Source organism: Equus asinus, chromosome 2, assembly GCF_041296235.1.
Source record: "Equus asinus isolate D_3611 breed Donkey chromosome 2, EquAss-T2T_v2, whole genome shotgun sequence".
Lineage (NCBI taxonomy): Eukaryota > Metazoa > Chordata > Mammalia > Perissodactyla > Equidae > Equus > Equus asinus.
In genome coordinates, this window is record NC_091791.1 from 134173906 (window position 1) to 134191023 (window position 17118).

General features: G+C 46.0%; 1 long non-coding RNA gene across 1 annotated transcript in view; it reads right to left on the reverse strand.

Annotated features, from left to right (window-relative positions):
• Positions 1-1835: 1835 nt before the first annotated feature.
• Positions 1836-17118, reverse strand: part of LOC139042297 (uncharacterized) — a 33075-nt gene continuing 17792 nt past the window's right edge. The window contains exons 2-4 of the long non-coding RNA XR_011498861.1: positions 14669-14914; positions 4571-4742; positions 1836-2523 (exon numbers count right to left, since the gene is read on the reverse strand). This is a non-coding gene — a long non-coding RNA (uncharacterized lncRNA). The remainder of the gene's footprint in view (positions 2524-4570; positions 4743-14668; positions 14915-17118) is intronic.

Genomic DNA, 17118 nt, shown 5'->3' on the forward strand with positions numbered 1-17118 from the left:
TTGTTTTGGCATACCCAAGTGTCTAAGATATGGCAGATACTCAAGAAAAGTTTATTGAGTGAATAAATGGATGAAAGAATGCAAGAAACTTCCCTGCCAGTGGAGAGGGTAATGATTGAAGGTCAGCCAAGGTCACTGAAGTTAGACTTGAGAAAAAATGCACTGGCAAAGCAGTGTGGCTGGCTGGGTGAGGGTTTCAGATAAGATTGTGGACATTTGTTGCATTTCAGAGAATGCCATTTGCTCTCTGTCACCAGAAGTACCTTTTGGGCATAGTGGGGAGGAGGCAGGACAGAGCCTTTTGTTTCACTGAAAAAGCTCAGAGTTAAAATGCGAGAAAAGGTAAACTATTGATTTGATGCTTATTCGTACACATGTGTAAATGACTGGCGACAAAGCCTTTACTAAGAATGGGTTTTAGTAATGAGTTGGTGGGAGTGGCAGTGCTACAGAAAGAAATCACTGGAGATTCAAGGGCAAGAGGAGCTTTGTGTGAAGGGGTGTGGGGAGAAAGGGAATGCTGGGCTACTGGAGTCAAACTTCTCTCAGTGGCCATTTGGCCAAGGGAAGACTCCAGTGAAGACAGTATGTGGTGCCTACAGGCCCTTCCAGCCCTGATACCCTTGGTCAGTTCAGTCAAACTGGCCACGAGTTGGGTAGGAAGGAGACAAGGCCAGTCGGAATTCCTGGGAAGTATGGGTGGCAGACTGGCTTGCAGATGTTGTTTTAGTGTTCTTGAACAAGTACCGGCTATCCTGAACAGGCCTATGACGTTGTCTATGAGGAGTCTGTAGGGATTTAAAACTACACATCAGTTATATTTTTAGAGGGCTTGAGAGTGCTTGAAGAGTATTTGTCTTCTTAGTTCTTTGACCATTAATTTCCTTTGGATGACATCTGTTGTTCTCGTCACCCACGGTTCTTTCACCCTCCTGGTACCCTACCCCAGATTCACTCTGGAGAACCAACCCCTTTTCCGCTCGCACTGCATCTTGGTAAAGCTCATTGCCCCTTCTACCCACGCACTCTCGGGGCGGAGCAGTGGCTCAGGCCCCAGCCAATCAGCAAGTTGCATTTCCCTGGCCTCAGTGATTGGTTCAGATATGGGCATGTGACCTGATCAGAGTCTACAAGGAGATTTTTGCTGACTGGCTGCTGGGGAAAGAGAGCTTGCATTCCCACTGGACCTCAATACGAGAGGCTGGCTCTACTGCCGTCTCGCTGCCATGCGAAGCCTCAGACTGACACCAACAGAGTGGAAACAGCCAAGAAAGGAAGAGAAACTGAGTCCTGATGATGTTATTCGAGTACTGAGTCCAGTTGTGCCTAACGCCAGACTTTTCACTTATGTGACCAATAAATTCCTTTTTACTTAACAGAGTTTGAATCGGATCTTGTGGGGAATAAAGTGGGGAGGGATCTGCCATCCTGGAATTTCATTGTTTTTTGTGTAAACCCTTTATTAAATATAGAGATGTGAATTCCAAATGAGTGAGTCAGGCCTGATGAAGTTTGCCGTGACCCTTGGACTATCCCCACAGAGCACTCAAACCTGTGCAAAATGAGAGATGGGCAAAACACACACACAAAAGACATTATGTTCTGGGACCTTCTGTAGCCTGAGCATCAAGTTGCCTCCTTGGGTCAACTTGGACTCTTCTCCAGAAAGGCTTCTAGCCTAGGAAACCCCAGGGCATGCTGAGGTCTGCAAGCAGCAATGGGTAGATGTGACCAGGGTGGGGTTATAAGCTACATTGGAGGGGCCTGGCCCTCAGGAAGACCAGAGATTGGGTCTGCACCAATAGAAGAAATGAGAGAGAAAGGCACTATCATTTATCAAGTCCCTCCTGCACTTGTATTGAAAAGACTTATTGAAAGAATAATTCTTTCTTGCATTGAAAGAATTATCTTATTTAATCCTCACAAAAAGGATCTGGGCTGGTGGTATAGGGAGGCTGGAGTGGGCAACACCAGGCCCAGGGGAAGCAAAATGAGCTCTCTTCCCAGGCAAAGATCGTTTGTTAGCTCTGCTATGTCTCATAAGCGCTGGGCACCTGGGATGCTGGCAGTGGGACCACAGGAAGGCTCCCCTGATGCCCACGCTATTAACGAGAGCTATGGGCTCAGCTCCATTCACCTCTCCAGCACTGTCATCATCACTGGAGAACCAGGAGGTGGACTCAGAGGCACATATGGCACTGAATGTGGGGCAGGGAGGGCAACCCCTCCCTTCCATCCCCGCTGCCTGCTCAGAGCTCGGGGAGCCTGCTCTGATTAAATTGCCTTCTTCGAGGGGCCGGCCCGGTGGTGCAGCGGTTAAGCGCACACGTTCCTCTTCTCTGCGGCCTGGGGTTCGCTGGTTTGGATCCCAGGTGCGGACATAGCACCGCTTGGCAAAAAGCCATGCTGTGGTAGGCATCCCACATATAAAGTAGAGGAAGATGGGCATGAATGTTAGCTCAGGGCCAGTCTTCCTCAGCAAAAAGAGGAGGATTGGCAGTAGTTAGCTCAGGGCTAATCTTCCTGGAAAAAAAAAAAAAAAGAAAATGCCTTCTTCGAGACCTTGCATCCAGGGGCTGCCTGCAGCCAAATCCCCCTGATGGTCTGAGATGTTCCCGACGTCAGAGGATAAACAGTCTCCCCTGTTCGGCCAGCTGTGCCAAGCAGCATTCCTGTCTCTCAGCCCCGCCCGGCTGGGTGGGGCTGCTGTCCTTTGTCCACCTCCAGCAGAGGCCTGGGGGACCTGGCGAGTGGGTGGAAGGGAGAGGAGAGGTCGCCCGCTGTCTCCAGACTGCACAGGACATTCCCTCGCCTGAGACCCCACTTCACCCCCACGCCACTCAAGCCACTCCTGGACCAAGCTCTGTGTTTGTAATAATGACTCTGTGACTTCGGGGGAGGCCCACACCAGGCCACTGTCCCTGGAATCGGAGTCCCTTCACCCTTGCCCAGGGGCTGCCGGGGGAATTTGAGACTCCTACATCATTCTAGCTAGATCTGAAGTCATCACACCCAAATGGCTCATTTTACAGAGGTGGACGCAGCAAGTCAGCGGCAGAAGCAAGACTAGCCGCTGGGCCTTTCCTTGTGATCCACTGCCTTGGGACACTGGGGATGCTGTGGCTAGAATGACGGGAGGGGCTGAGAGGGGTGGCCCATGCTTTTGGAGAGGAGCAGAGGTGTTTTCATCCTACGCCTGTTTTGGAGATCAGGCTTGCAGCCAAGCCATTTCCTGAGGAAGCAAGGCTTCTGGAAAAGCACCGTTCACCACCCCCTCCTAAATCATCCTGTCGGGATTAGAGCTGGGGCAGCGGGACCTGAGTGTGGCTCTGCCACCATCCAGGGTCCAGTGCCCAGCCTGGGCTTGGCCAGGTTATGGGAGGTGGCAGAGGACAGAGGGCAGAATGCTTGGGAAGGGGGAGCCCGCCCAGCACACACCATGTGCTTCTCTGTCCTAACACTCTAGCCTGGGACTGCGGGGGAGGAGAGCGCAGCCTTTCTCAGCCAGCCTGCAGAAGGAATTCCTCTAGGAGCCCCCTCTGGCTGCAGACAGGAGCGGGAGGGAGGCAGACAGTGTGGGAGCCCAGGGCAGCCCTGGGGTCTCTGTGGACAGGTGTCTCAAGTTTGTCTGTCCCAGTCTGTCTTGGCCTACAGCTTCGTCTTTGTCCAGCTGCGTGTGTCAGTGTGGATTTGTGTGACTGCTTCGTGTTTGCATGTGTAGGCGGCTGCATTTCTGGTTGGAGCTGGATTCCTCAGTGGGAAAGGGTGTACTTAGGTGTCTGCCTGCGTATGTGTGTCCACATCTCTGTGTAAGCTGAGTATGTGGGTAACTTCAAGGCATAGTGTGGGCCTCTAGGTCTTTGCATAGATGAGTGGGAATACGCCTGCCTACGTGGGTCCTTGGGCATGTGAGCGTGTAGGTTGTTTTGGTGTAAACATGTACCTGTTTTTCTAGCTGTAAGTTTAGACATGTGTCTCTGGGAACATGGGCACATATTTGTCAATAAGATGTTGGTGAGTCTCTGAGAGCACGTATGCCTGTCCATTTACATTTGTGAGGAGCTTTCATTCACTCATTCATGGATTCATTCATACAGTGATTTGCTCATTTACTAAGAGACATCTTTAAAGCACTTGCTCTGTGACTGGGCCCACACTGGGCACTGGAGGTTAGAGGGGTGTCCAGGGCAGCTCCTAACATTCATAAGACCCAGGGCAAGAGTCCAAATGAAGGCTTATATTCGTATGTCTAAATATGTAAATGTCATAAGTCAAAACAACAAACTTCTAAATAAAATACTCAATCCTCATAACCTGGAAGGCTGGGTTTGATTTTGAATTTCCAGCTCCTCTGAGTTCTGTGCTGGAACTCAGCCACACGGAGCGAGCGGCTCCAGCCTCTTTCCCCATCCTGGCTCTGTCCTGTACCTGAAGGCCCTCACAGGCAGCATGTGTTCCTCCTCATATGTGTCCAAACTCCATGACTGCACCTCACAAACAGCTGCCCCTTGGCCACCATTGGTAACTGTGAATAATGGCTCTGAGTGGGAAATAATGGGGACCCATGTACCTGAGTTGTAGTCCAGGAGGGGTCTTGGGCTCCCAGTGGACCCATTCTCGGTCCCAGGGACTTCTCACTGTGTAGGGTGGAGTGTGGTCAGAGTAGAGCCAGAGTGTGGCCATCTAAAGGCTGGGCCTGGGGTAAGGGCCCTTTTTGCCTGTTTCCTCATGGAACTTGCCATCTGGAAAGGAAGCACAGCAGGTAGAGAGATGAGAGCAATATAACACATGGGTGTAAGTGCCTGTGTGTGTCTCTCTGCCTGTGTATCCATGTCTCTGCCTGTCTGCCCATGTGGATATCTATATGTGTCTATGTGTGGGTTTCTCTGTTTGTTCATCTTTGTCTGCCTTGTTTCCTAGAAGGCAAAGCTTACAGTTTTTCTCCCAGCCTTCCCTCCCCTGGGTTGGCTTAGGACTATGAGACGGGCTGGGGTGGTGGTAGGGACACTGATCTGAATCTGAACCACTGTCCTATGAGCAGTTTAGACTCACTCTGTGATCTGGCCTCGGTTTCCTCATCTCTAGGATGGAGGGGCTGGCTTGTCATGTCTTTAACTCACAGGCCTTGCTTTTTTTACAGAAGGAGTATGATTGATTTCCTGACTTAGTTACTTTCTGGAAGTCAAATTGAGGGATGCCTAATTGTAGAAGCTCTGGGTTCAGACAGAACTGGATTCGAATCCCATCTCTGCTATATACAAACTGTGTTTCCTTTAGAGTTACTTAATCTCCTTCAGAGCTGTGAGGATTAAATAAGATAATGTGAGTACCCTGCCAAGCTCTCAGAAGTTCAATAAATATTAGCTTCTGTCCTTATCTAGGATCTTTCCAACTTTCATACCTTACAAATTCTGGGTTTGGTAGACACACTGACTAATTGAAATCACTGGAACCACATGTGTAGGGAGTTCTGGCCCTCTGTTGTTTGGGGGGTGCGGACAATTGGGTGAGAAAATCTGGCCCTTTCTTCAATGCCTTTTAAAAAGCTGCCAGTTCAGATCTGTGTGTGAGCCGCTCCCTACATCTCATCTTGGATGTGGACCCTTAAATTTTCTGTCTTGCGTAAAGCACCGTGAAACACAGGTTTGACTCCCTCTTCTGACCTGATCCTGCCCCTCGCAGTTTGCTGAGCTAAGCAGGATCAGGCCACAGGGCAGAGCTGGGTCAGGTAAGGCCTCAGGCTCCTCAACATGTCTGGGCCTGCCTGACCAGCCCCACTACTGGGCCCATCCAGCCAGGTGGACGGCACCTGTCTCCTATGATTGATACTCCTGGGAGGGCATTGCTCTGCTCCTGGCAGAGGTGGCCTTAGGATCCTGGAGCACTGGGGAGACGGACGAGACCTCCATGACCCCTGTCCCCTCAAGGCCTCTAGAATGGCTGAGTTCCAGCAGGAGCAACACGAAGAGAGTTGGGGAAGGGCAGGTGACAGCGCCTCATGGCCAGAGCTGGTGGGGGATGATCATGTCGGGAATCCCCTGGAGCCTGTGAAAACTGGCGTCTCTTGGGCTCTCCTGAAATATCCCTGACCCGAGGGGAATGAGGGAGGGGTCTAGGGCCTAGCCAGGGTTGCTGAGTTGGGAAATGCTCTGAATATGACCTCAGGGTGGCCAAAGGGCTGAGGGAGGCCCTCAAGGAGAGGGTCTGCCCTTGAAGCCAGGCTGGCCATCCCTCTGGCCACTGCCCCCCTCCCCGTGGGTGACTGGGATGTGGTTTGATGATCTCCCAGCTCCAGGGGTTACCGGGGAGGTGGGAACAACTTAACCTGCGAAAGGCTCTCTGGGGGTCATTGTGATTTCCCTCCACCTTCTCTGGGCTGCTATATTTGGGGCCAGAACTGGGAATTTTCCTCTTGAAAAAAAATTGAAAGCAAGGGAGCAAGCAGTGGGTTGAGGCCAAAGCAAAGTGTTTAAGGAAATTTCTGCTTCATGTTGGCTGGGACAGGGAATGTCTGGGCAAAGAGCTGCTGACGGCCAGGGTCTCTGGAAGTAAACACACCGCCTCCGATGGCGGCCCTGAGCTCATTTCCCTCAGCAGTGTGAGAGGGGATGATGTCACCAGAGCAGGACCTCCTGGTCATGGAGTTTGTCAGTGAGCAGGACGCAGGCAGCCTGGGTGCTGCTGGCCAGTTATTGCAAACAGCTGCTCCCACACAGGCAGCTCTGACACCCTCTTACACATACTCATCTATGATGGGACTCCAGCCACATCCATGACCCCACAGCCAGGGCATTCCTGGGAAAATGAGATTAACTGTGAAGTTCCCAGCTTTCACGCAAGGCCTCTTCCTCAACCAAAGAGCTAGGCCTTTTCTGGTCTGTGGAGAGGGGCACCTAGGATGGGTTCAGTTGTAAGGAGTGGCCCCTGGAGGTACACCAGGCCCATGTCCTGCCCCTGCGGAGAGCAGGCAGTGGCAACGTGCACCATAACCTGTCTCCTGGGGCCAGGCAGCCAGGTCCAGTGGGGGAGTTTCCATGAACAGAGAGCCCAGGTCAGGGGAGGTTGGCAGGTGGGGTGGGGAAGAAGCCACAAAGCCTTCTCTGTGTCTCCTGCACAGGCTCGTCTTGAGCACAGCAGTCGCCAGGTGAGGCTTTTATGGGGTTTGAAAGCCCTGCAGTAGAGTTTTTGAAGAGCAGCTGCCAGACTTGGGGCCAGGCTGTGCAGCCTTCGCCTATTCACCCTGTGCCATGCCCACTTCACCTCTTGGCCAGGCAAAGGGGAGCAGTGAGCCTCCAAGTTGACAAGCGGCCCAGAAGCTTCTTGGAACTGGGCCTTGGCCTGTCACTTCTTTGTATCCCCCAGAATCCTGGACTGATTTCACAGGGGGCTCATCAGTCACACACACCCATCCCACATTGCAACCAGCCCACTCAATGCCCATCTGACCTATTCCAGGCTGACTGAAAACCTCAGACTGACCGGCAGGCTCACAGAAGACTCGCTGCCTGCCTCATGTACGGCCTGACCAATAGGCCAACCCACTAATTTAGTCTCTTTATTAAAAAAAAATGTTTGAACACCTCATTTGTGCCAGTTCCTTTTCTGAGTGCAGGGAATATAGCAGTGAATGAGACAGACAAGATCCCTGATCTCAGGGAGCTGACAGTAAGCAAATAAAACAATGACAGAGTGTGATATATAGATTATGAAGGAAGTAAACAGGATTCTGTGGGAGAGAGTACCTAGCAGGCCCTACATGGATATAATGGTCAGGGAAGACCTCCCTGACACATTATCTGAGACCTAGGCGATGAGAACGAGAAAAAAACCCATGCAAAGAGCATGTGGAAAAGCGCTCCAGATAGAGGGAAAAGTAATGTCAAGGCCTTGAGTTGGGACAGAGCTTGGCAAAATCTTGGAATATCCAGAAGACCGATGTGACTAAAACATGGTGAGCGAGGGGAAGCTGGCGTGTAGATGAGGTTGGAGAGGAGGGCAGGAGCAGACCATATGGGGCCTTGTAAAGCACAGTAAGGACTTAGGTGGATGTGAGGGCAAGACCCTGTGGGCTTTAAGCAAAAGTATGACACCTTCAAGAAGAAATAGATAACCTGAATAGCCCTATATCCACTAAAGAAATTTAATTTATAGTTAAAAAATCTTCCCATAAAGAAAATTCCAGACATACATGCCTCTACTGGTGAATTATACCAAACGTTTAAGGGAGAAAAAAAATACCAATTTTATACAAAATTTTCAGAAATTCGAAAAGGAAGGAATACTTCCCAACTCATTCTATGAGGCTAGCATTACTTGATACCAAAACCAGACAAAAACATTCCAAGGAAAGAAAATGACAGACTAATATCCTTTATGAACTTAAATACAAAAAAATTAATCAAAATTCTAGCAAAGTAAATCCAACATACATAAAAGGATAACTCATCATGACCAAGTGGGTTTACTGAGAAATGCCAGGTTTGAAATGTTTGAAAATCAATTAATGTAATTCACCATATTAACAAACTAAAAAAGAAAAAAAACATGCAATCACCTCAATAGATTCAGGAAATGGATTTCACAAAATCCAACATTCATTCTTGATAAACACCCTCAGCAAAGTATGAAAAGAAGCGGGGCTGGCCCCGTGGCTGAGTGGTTAAGTTCACGCGCTCCGCTGCAGGCGGCCCAGTGTTTCGTTGGTTCGAATCCTGGGCGTGGACATGGCACTGCTCATCAAGCCACGCTGAGGCAGCGTCCCACATGCCACAACTAGAAGGACCCACAACGAAGAATATACAACTATGTACCGGGGGGCTTTGGGGAGAAAAAGGAAAAAATTAAAAAAAAAAAAAAAAAAGTATGAAAAGAAGGGCAGTCCTTCAACCTGGCCTCTGTGAAAAACCTAAGGCTAACATCATAATTAGTGGTTCAACATTGAATCTTTCCCTCTAAGACTGGGAATGAGGCAAAAATGTCTGTGTTACCACTTCTAATCAACATTGTACTAGAGGTCCTAGCCAGTACAATACAGCAAGAAAAAGAAACAAGAAGCATGCTGGTTGGAAAGGAAGAAGTAAAACTGTCTTCACTTACAAATGACACGATCATATACACAGAACATCCTAAGTGATCTACTTAGGAAAAGTGACCAAAGTTAACAAGCGAGTTTAGCAAAGTTGCAGGAACCAGATCAATACATGAAAATCAATTGTATACGAGCAATGAATGCTTGGAAATTGCATTGTAAAAACAATACCATTTGTAATACTGTCAATAATATGAAATACTTAGAGATAGATCTGACAAAAGCTGTGAAGATTTGTACACTGAAAACTACAAAACAGTGCTGGGGGAAATGAAAGAAGACCTAAATAAATGGAAAGAGGTACTGTGTTTATGGTTCAGAAGACTCAATATTTTTAAGATGGCAATTCTCCCCAAATTGATACATTTAGATTCAAAATAATACCCATCAAAAGCTCAACAAGGGGGCCGGCCCGGTGGTGCAGCGGTTAAGTTCGCATGTTCTGCTTCTTGGTCACCCGGAGTTTGCCAGTTCAGATCCCGGGTGCGGACACAGCACTGCTTGGCAAGCCATGCTGTGGTAGGCGTCCCACATATAAAGTAGAGGAAGATGGGCATGGATGTTAGCTCAGGGCCAGTCTTCCTCAGCAAAAAGAGGAGGACTGGCAGTAGTTAGCTCAGGTCTAATCTTCCTCAAAAAAAAAAAAAATGCTCAACAGGGTTTTTTTGTAGAAATCAATCAACTGACTCTAAAATGTATACGGAAATGCAAAGGACCTTGGATAGCCAAAACAACTTCTAAAAGAATTATAAAGTTGGAGAAGTGTCCCTACTTGATTTCAGGACTTATTATAAAGCTACAATAATCAAGACAGTATGGTATTGATGTAAAGATATGCATATAGGGCCGGCCTGGTGGCACAGCGGTTAAGTGCACACGTTCCGCTTTGGTGGCCTGGGGTTGGCCAGTTTGGATCCCGGGTGCGGACATGGCACTGCTTGGCAAGCCATGCTGTGGTAGGCGTCCCACATATAAAGTAGAGGAAGATGGGCACGGATGTTAGCTCAGGGCCAGTCTTCCTCAGCAAAAAGAGAAGCATTGGCAGCAGATGTTAGCTCAGGGCTAATCTTCCTCAAAAAAACAAAAAGAGTGAGGGACAGTTTAACACAGACTCAGACTGTCTCTAAAATAAAAAAATTTTAAAAAAAGATATGCATATAGATGAATGGAACAAAAAAGACAGTCCAGAAATAAAGCTCCACACATATTGTCAACTGATTTTTGATAAGAGTGCTAAATCATCTTTGAGGAAAAGATAATCTTTTCAACAAATGGTGCTGGAACAACTGGAAATCTGTGTGGAAAAAAAATGAACCATTGCCCTTATCTCATGCTATACACAAAAATTAATTCAAAATGGATCACAAACCTAAATGTGAGAGCAAAAACCGTAAAACATCTGGGAGGAACTCTTCATAACCTTGGGTTGGGCAGCGTTCTTAGATATGACACAAAAAGTGCTATCAATAAGAGAAAAAGTTGGTAAACTAGACCTCATTAAATTTAAAACTTTTGTTGTCCGAAAGATACCATTAGGAAAATGAAAAGTTGGTCATCAGTGGGAGAAAATATTTGCAAAACCTATATCCAACAAAGGACTTGTATCTAGAATAAATTTTTTAAAAACCTCTTTATATACCTAGAATATATAAAGAACAAAGGATTTGTATTTAGGATATGTTTAAAAAGTATCTTCAGTTCAATAAGAAGACAAAAAATCAAAAATTTTTTGAATGAGCCAAAAGTTTGAACTTCTCCAAAGAAGATACAAATGCCGAATAAGCACATAAAAAGATGCTCCTTTGTTATCAGAGAAATGTAAATTAAAGCATAATGAGACACCACTACACACCGACTAGAAAAACTAAAATTAAAAGACTGACCATACCAAGTGTCGGCAAGCACGTGGAACAACTATAACTCTTCTACACTGCTGGTGGGGATGTAAAATAGCTTAAACACTTTGGAAAACAGTTTGGCAATTTCTCAAAAAGTTAAACACATACCTACCATATGACCCAGTCATTCCTATCCTAGGTATTTATCCAAGAGAAATGACAGCATAAGTCCACACAAAGACCTACACATGAATGTTTATAGCAGCTTTATAGACAGTACCTAAAAACTGGAAACAACCCAAATGTACATCTTCAGGTGAACGGTTAAACAAATTGTGGTACACCCATACAATGGAATACTACTCAACAATAAAAAGAAATGAATTATTGATACAGTGAATAACATGGATGAATCTCAAAATCATTAAGCCATATAAAAAAAGAGTATATACTATATTATTCCATTTATATAAAATTCTGAAAATGCAAACTAGTCTATAGGGATGGAAAGCAGATCAGTGGTTGCCTGAGGATGGGAGGTGGGAGAGGGAGGGCTGGATTTCAATGCAGCACAAGGAAACGTTTTGGGGTCATAGATATGTTCCTTATCTTTATTGTATTGATGATTTCATGGGTGTATATATATTCTAAAACTTATCTAATTGTACACTTTAAGTGTGCAGTTAATTGTATGTCAATTATAGCACAATAAAATCGTTCAAAAATCTGTAACCTGATCTAATTTTCTTTTTAAAAAAATTTACTCAGGTTGCTGTGAGAAGTGCCTGGGGGCGGGGCACCAGGAGAAGCTGGGAGTCATCAGGAAGCTGGTACAGTATCTGAGTGAGAGATGCTGCTGGCTGTGGAGACGGTGGGAATGGAGGGCAGTGGACAGATTCAAGAAATATTTTGAGAATTGAACCACAAGGCTTGCTAGCAGTTGTATATAAGGCATGAGGGAAGGATGGCTGTTTCCCACTTGAGTGCTGGGTGGCTGGGGATGCCTGGCCTGGAAGATTTGTGGGTGATGGTTGGAGTGGAACAAGAGTTCTGTTTTCATCCACCTGTGAAGATGGCTGAGTTTCATGAGAAGGGTTTGGGTGGAGATAAAATTTGGGAGGTATTGGCAAAGAAATGGCATTTTAAAGCCAAATGAATGGATGAGATCACATAGAGAGACTAGACGAAGAAGTCTGAGAATTGAGCCTGGGGCATTCCAACACTTGGAGGCCCTGAAGGAGCCGGTGAAGCTCATCAGGAAGGAACTGGAGAAGTACCCAACTGTAGTAATTTCCTAGGGCTGCTGTAACCAATTACCACAAATGGAGTGGCTTAAAACAACCAGAAGTTTATTCTTTCACCGGAGGTCAGAAGTTCAAAATCAGATCACTGGGCTGAACTCAAGGTGTCAACAGGGCCGCACTCCTTCTGGAGGCTCTAGGGGACATTCTGTTCCCTGACTCTTCCAGCTGTTGGCATTCCTTGACTTGTGGCCACATCATTCCAATCTCCAACTCCATGGTCACATTACTTCCTCCTCTTCTGTTCAAGTCATATCTCCTTTTGCCTTACTCTTATAAGGACATTTGTCATAGGATTTAGGGTCCACCCGGATAATCTGGGATGATCTGCTGGTCTTGAGATCTTTAGCTTAATTACACTCACAAGTATCTTTTTTTCAAATAAGGTAACATTCACAGGTTCTGGAGATTAGGATGTGGACATATCTTTTTGGGGGCCTGTATTCAACCCACTGCACTAACTGACTGACAGACTAAAGTAGTGACTACTTGAGTAATGCAAGATGGCAGGACTTCCTGTGCTTGGGAGGAGAACTGAGGAGGTATAGGATCCAGGCTGCTGCAGGCTTGAGCGTGTGTGTGGGAGAGTCTCATGAAGGGGGAAGTACTGCAGACAGGAGTCTCCCAGCCCTCCCAGTCCTGATTCAGCAGCTGGCGGGGGCCATCCACACAGCAGCCAAAGTGATCTTCAGAATGCAGATCTGTTCATGTCACTCTCCAGTGAGTGATGCTTCAGTAGCTTCCCACAGCTTTTAAGCCAGGTACCAATATCCTCTCCTGGCCTACAGAGCCTGGGGGCCTGGCCCCAACCCACCTCTGCAGGCTCGTTTCCCACCGCCCTCCCCTGGTATCTGCCTCCAGACACACTGGCTGCCTCTCAGGCCACCTTCCTCCTGCCGTAGGGCCATGGCCATTGTTCACTCTGCCTGGAAGGCTCTTCTTCAATCTTTCACAGAGGTAGCATCCACTAATGCTTCAGCTCAACCCAGATGTCTCTTCTTCAGGGAATTCTCCTTGGGTCCCTGGTCCAGGTCACACAAATATGTGATACAATTTCTCATGGCTCCCTGTACTCACCTTTCATAGCACTATCAAACTTTACAATTGTGTAGCTATCTGTAATATTATTTTAGTCTTTATCTCCACCACTAGACTGTAACTGTGATGAGGGCAGGGTTTGTATGACTCACCACTCTGTCCCAAGAGCCTTGTCCAGTGCTAGGCACACAGAAGGGGTATGCAGCAATTTAAAACACGTCTGCAAATTTTTTAACATTCTTCTCATAAAGAGATAGAGTCTAATTGTGATATCGAACCTGAAGTGAGTTTGTTCACCAATTGCACAGCAAGCCAATCTCTGACACCGGGTATAGTGAAAGAAAGTAGGAATTTGATTATTGCACAGTGCTGGGCAAGGAGAGAGGGCAGATAACGCAGAAATCCCAAACTTCCCCAAAAGCTAAAAGGAAGGATTTTTATTTGGGGTTTTAGGTAGGGGAGGAGGAGCATATGGCCTTGCTGGTCGGAGCTTTCCTACCAGCCTGTCTTTGGCCTTGAGACTACTTGCAGAGACGGGGGAGCCCGTGACCTTGCTGGCCAGCAGCTTTCCCACCAGCCTGTATCTCTTTGTGGGGAGGAGATAATGAATCCAGGTGCTTGTCCTTGGCGGTGTCTATCTCCATGGAGGATAGTGGATTCTAGAGCCAGGAAGCCAGAGAGTAAGAAGGGAATGAGTGCTGTGGTTTTAACCCCATATATGCTGGGTTTAATGTAGGGAAACTGATATCAGGGTTAGTATCAATTGAACTCCCTTTAAATATGTGCTGGTCTAATAACTTGTGTCTAATTCACAGAAGGTGGCAGAAGTGATGCTGTGTGTCATCTAAGGCTAGGCCATAAAAGACAATATGGCTTCCTCCTGGCCTGCTCTCTTTTTGGATACTCCCTTTCAGAACCCAGCTGATATGCTGTGAGGAGGCCCAGGTCACATAGAGAGGCCACATGTGTGTGTTTCAGCCAAAAGCCCCACTAAAAACCTTGCTTACAACCAGCATCAACTATCAGACAGGAACTGAGCAAGGCTTTAGATAATTCCAGCCTCAGCTGCCTTCTGACTACAACCACATGACAGACCCTGAGTGAGAATTGCCTAGCTGAGCCCAGTTACTCCTAGAACCATGAGAGAGAAAAATAAATGATTGTTATTACTATATAAAACACTAAGCGTGGAGATGGTTCTAGTGGTAGATAGCTGGAACAGAGTCCAATAAACACTTATTGAAGGAATAAATGGAGAGAGGTCTGGTTGAAGGAATACTGTCTGTGCTTTAGCTCTATACAAGCTGTGGTTGACAACTCTCAGTTTCTCCTTTTCTAAGAGGTCTCAGAAATCCTGGAAGCCCCAATTCAGAAACTCAAAGGTCTGTACTTCTCATACTCACCCAAGGAGACTGGTGGAAACTCTCTGCTCAAGGCAAACACGACGTGGCCATCAAAAGTGAGCTCTGGGGGCTGGCCCCGTGGCCGAGTGGTTGGGTTCGCACGCTCCGCTGCGGGCGGCCCAGTGTTTCGTTGGTTCGAATCCTGGGCGCGGACATGGCACTGCTCATCAGACCACACTGGGGCGGCGTCCCACATGCCACAGCTGGAAGGACCCACAACGAAATATACAGCTGTGTACCGGGGGGCTTTGGGGAGAGAGAGGAGAAAAGTAAAATCTTTAAAAAAAAAAAAAAATTAAAAAAAAAAAAAGTGAGCTCTGGCAGGAAGCTCAGAGAGCATTCACATCATTCAGGGTTCTTAATCTTGGGCATGGTCTCAGGGGAGCAAAAGCATACATTTTCTCTGTGTATGTGTATTTTCCTGGGGAAAGGATCTCTAGGCTCTAATTTTTATAAGATTCTTAAAAGGTCTATGTCCCAAAAGTGTTAAGAACTATTGGTCTAGTCCAACTAGCTCGATTTCTAGGTTAAGAAACTGAGGACCCTTCATTTTCTGGCAATAAGGTAGGCTAGGTACCCCCAAATAAGCTTCCTTTTGAAAACAATTCTGGTTAAAAGAAAAAACAATATTTTTTTAACGCACCCATGGCAAGAAAGTGAGGAATACTCAGGCCAAAAAATTCAAGAATCCAGAGAAGTAAGCTGAGCAATGAGACTGAATTTTGCTGTGAGGACATTCCAATCTTATTTATTTATTCACTTGTAAAAAACATATAACATGAGATCTACCCTCTTAACAGGTTTTTAAGTGTGCAGTACAGTATTGTTAACTATAAGCACAACGTTATACAGCAGATCTCTAGAACTCTTTCATCTTGCACAACGGGAACTTTATCATTTTTATTTTTTAACTCAGTAAACTTGTACTTGAATTTTCATGGTCTTGTAGGGGTGGAGTGAATTGAGAGAAACCAGTGGTGTGCTAGTAACTTGTTCTCCAACAAAACAAAGCATCCTGCTTTTCCTGTTTGCTGATTTCCATGGTGTAAATACTCCCACTATGGCCAATTTCAAGCTATCAAGGTACTAAGAACTGGCATGAAAAATTCATGGATATTTGGTTCTTCTGAGCTGGTAGGAGCCAATTTCAGCACATTACTGAGAGAAATTCAAGGCCCTTCTAAGGTGGGAAGTCTAACAAAAACCTACCCCACCCAAGATTGGGACTTCAGTGAATGAATGAACTAGATATAAGCACTATCACCTCCCAACAGACTAGAAAGAAGAATACTTTTGTTAATTTCCCTGTTCTCAGAAGAAAAGAAAATATCCCCTGCAAATTTATAACCATGAGCCATACCTACGTGGATTTGAAGCCCAAATTCGCACTATGTAGGTGGTGTGAAAAGTTTAAGTCAAGCATTTAATTTAAAGTGGGCCCTGGGGCCAGACCCGTGGCTGAGTGGTTAAGTTCATGCACTCTGCTTCAGCGGTCCAGAGTTTCGCCAGTTCGAATCCTGGGCATGGACATGGCACCGCTCATCAAGCCATGCTGAGGCGGCATCCCACATGCCACAACTAGAAGGACCCACAACTAAAAATACACAACTATGTACCAGGGGGCTTTGGGGAGAAAAAGGAAAAATAAAATCTTAAAAGAAAAATAAATAAATAAGTAAAGTGGGCCCAGTCTGGTAATACCATAAGCATCTGGCAAATCAAATGCAAACCCTCCTGGGAAAACCCACCTTCATCCCAAGCCCCAAGAATTCCCGCCGACAAAGTTCCAAAAAAAGAATTAGCTACTAGGTGAAAATCACAAAACATTCAGGGAAATGACAGACTGTGGAAACAAATCTGCATAGACTTCAGATGTTGGAATTATCTGACAAATAATGTAAAATAACTATGTTCAAAGTGCTGAAAGTGTAAAAGAGAAGCTTGAAAATTTGAGCAGGGAACAAGAGACTCTGAAGAAGGACCAAGTATATTTGAACAAGAAATAAATAGAACGTCTCTCTCGAAATTTAAAATATCATAACCAAATCTATAAATTCAATGATTGTATTTAATAGAAGATTACACACAATTGAATATATCAGACACAACAAAATTAGAACTGGAGGATAGACCTGAAGAAATTCTCTAAAATGCTGCAGAGAGAAATAAAAAAGATGGAAAATACGAAAAAATGGTTAAATGACACAGAGGGTAGAGCAAGAAAGTCCAAGATACATGTAATCAGAGGTTCCAGAAGGAGAGGAGAGAGATTAGGGGTCATAAGCAATATTTGAATAGCTAGTGTCTGAGATTTATCCAGAAATCCATCGATCCATACATTCAAGAATCTCAGGAAATCCCAAAAGGAATAAGTTAAAAGAAATCCACAAATAGACACATCATAGTGAAAATGCAGAATAGCAAATACCAAAGAAAGTATTAAGGACTGA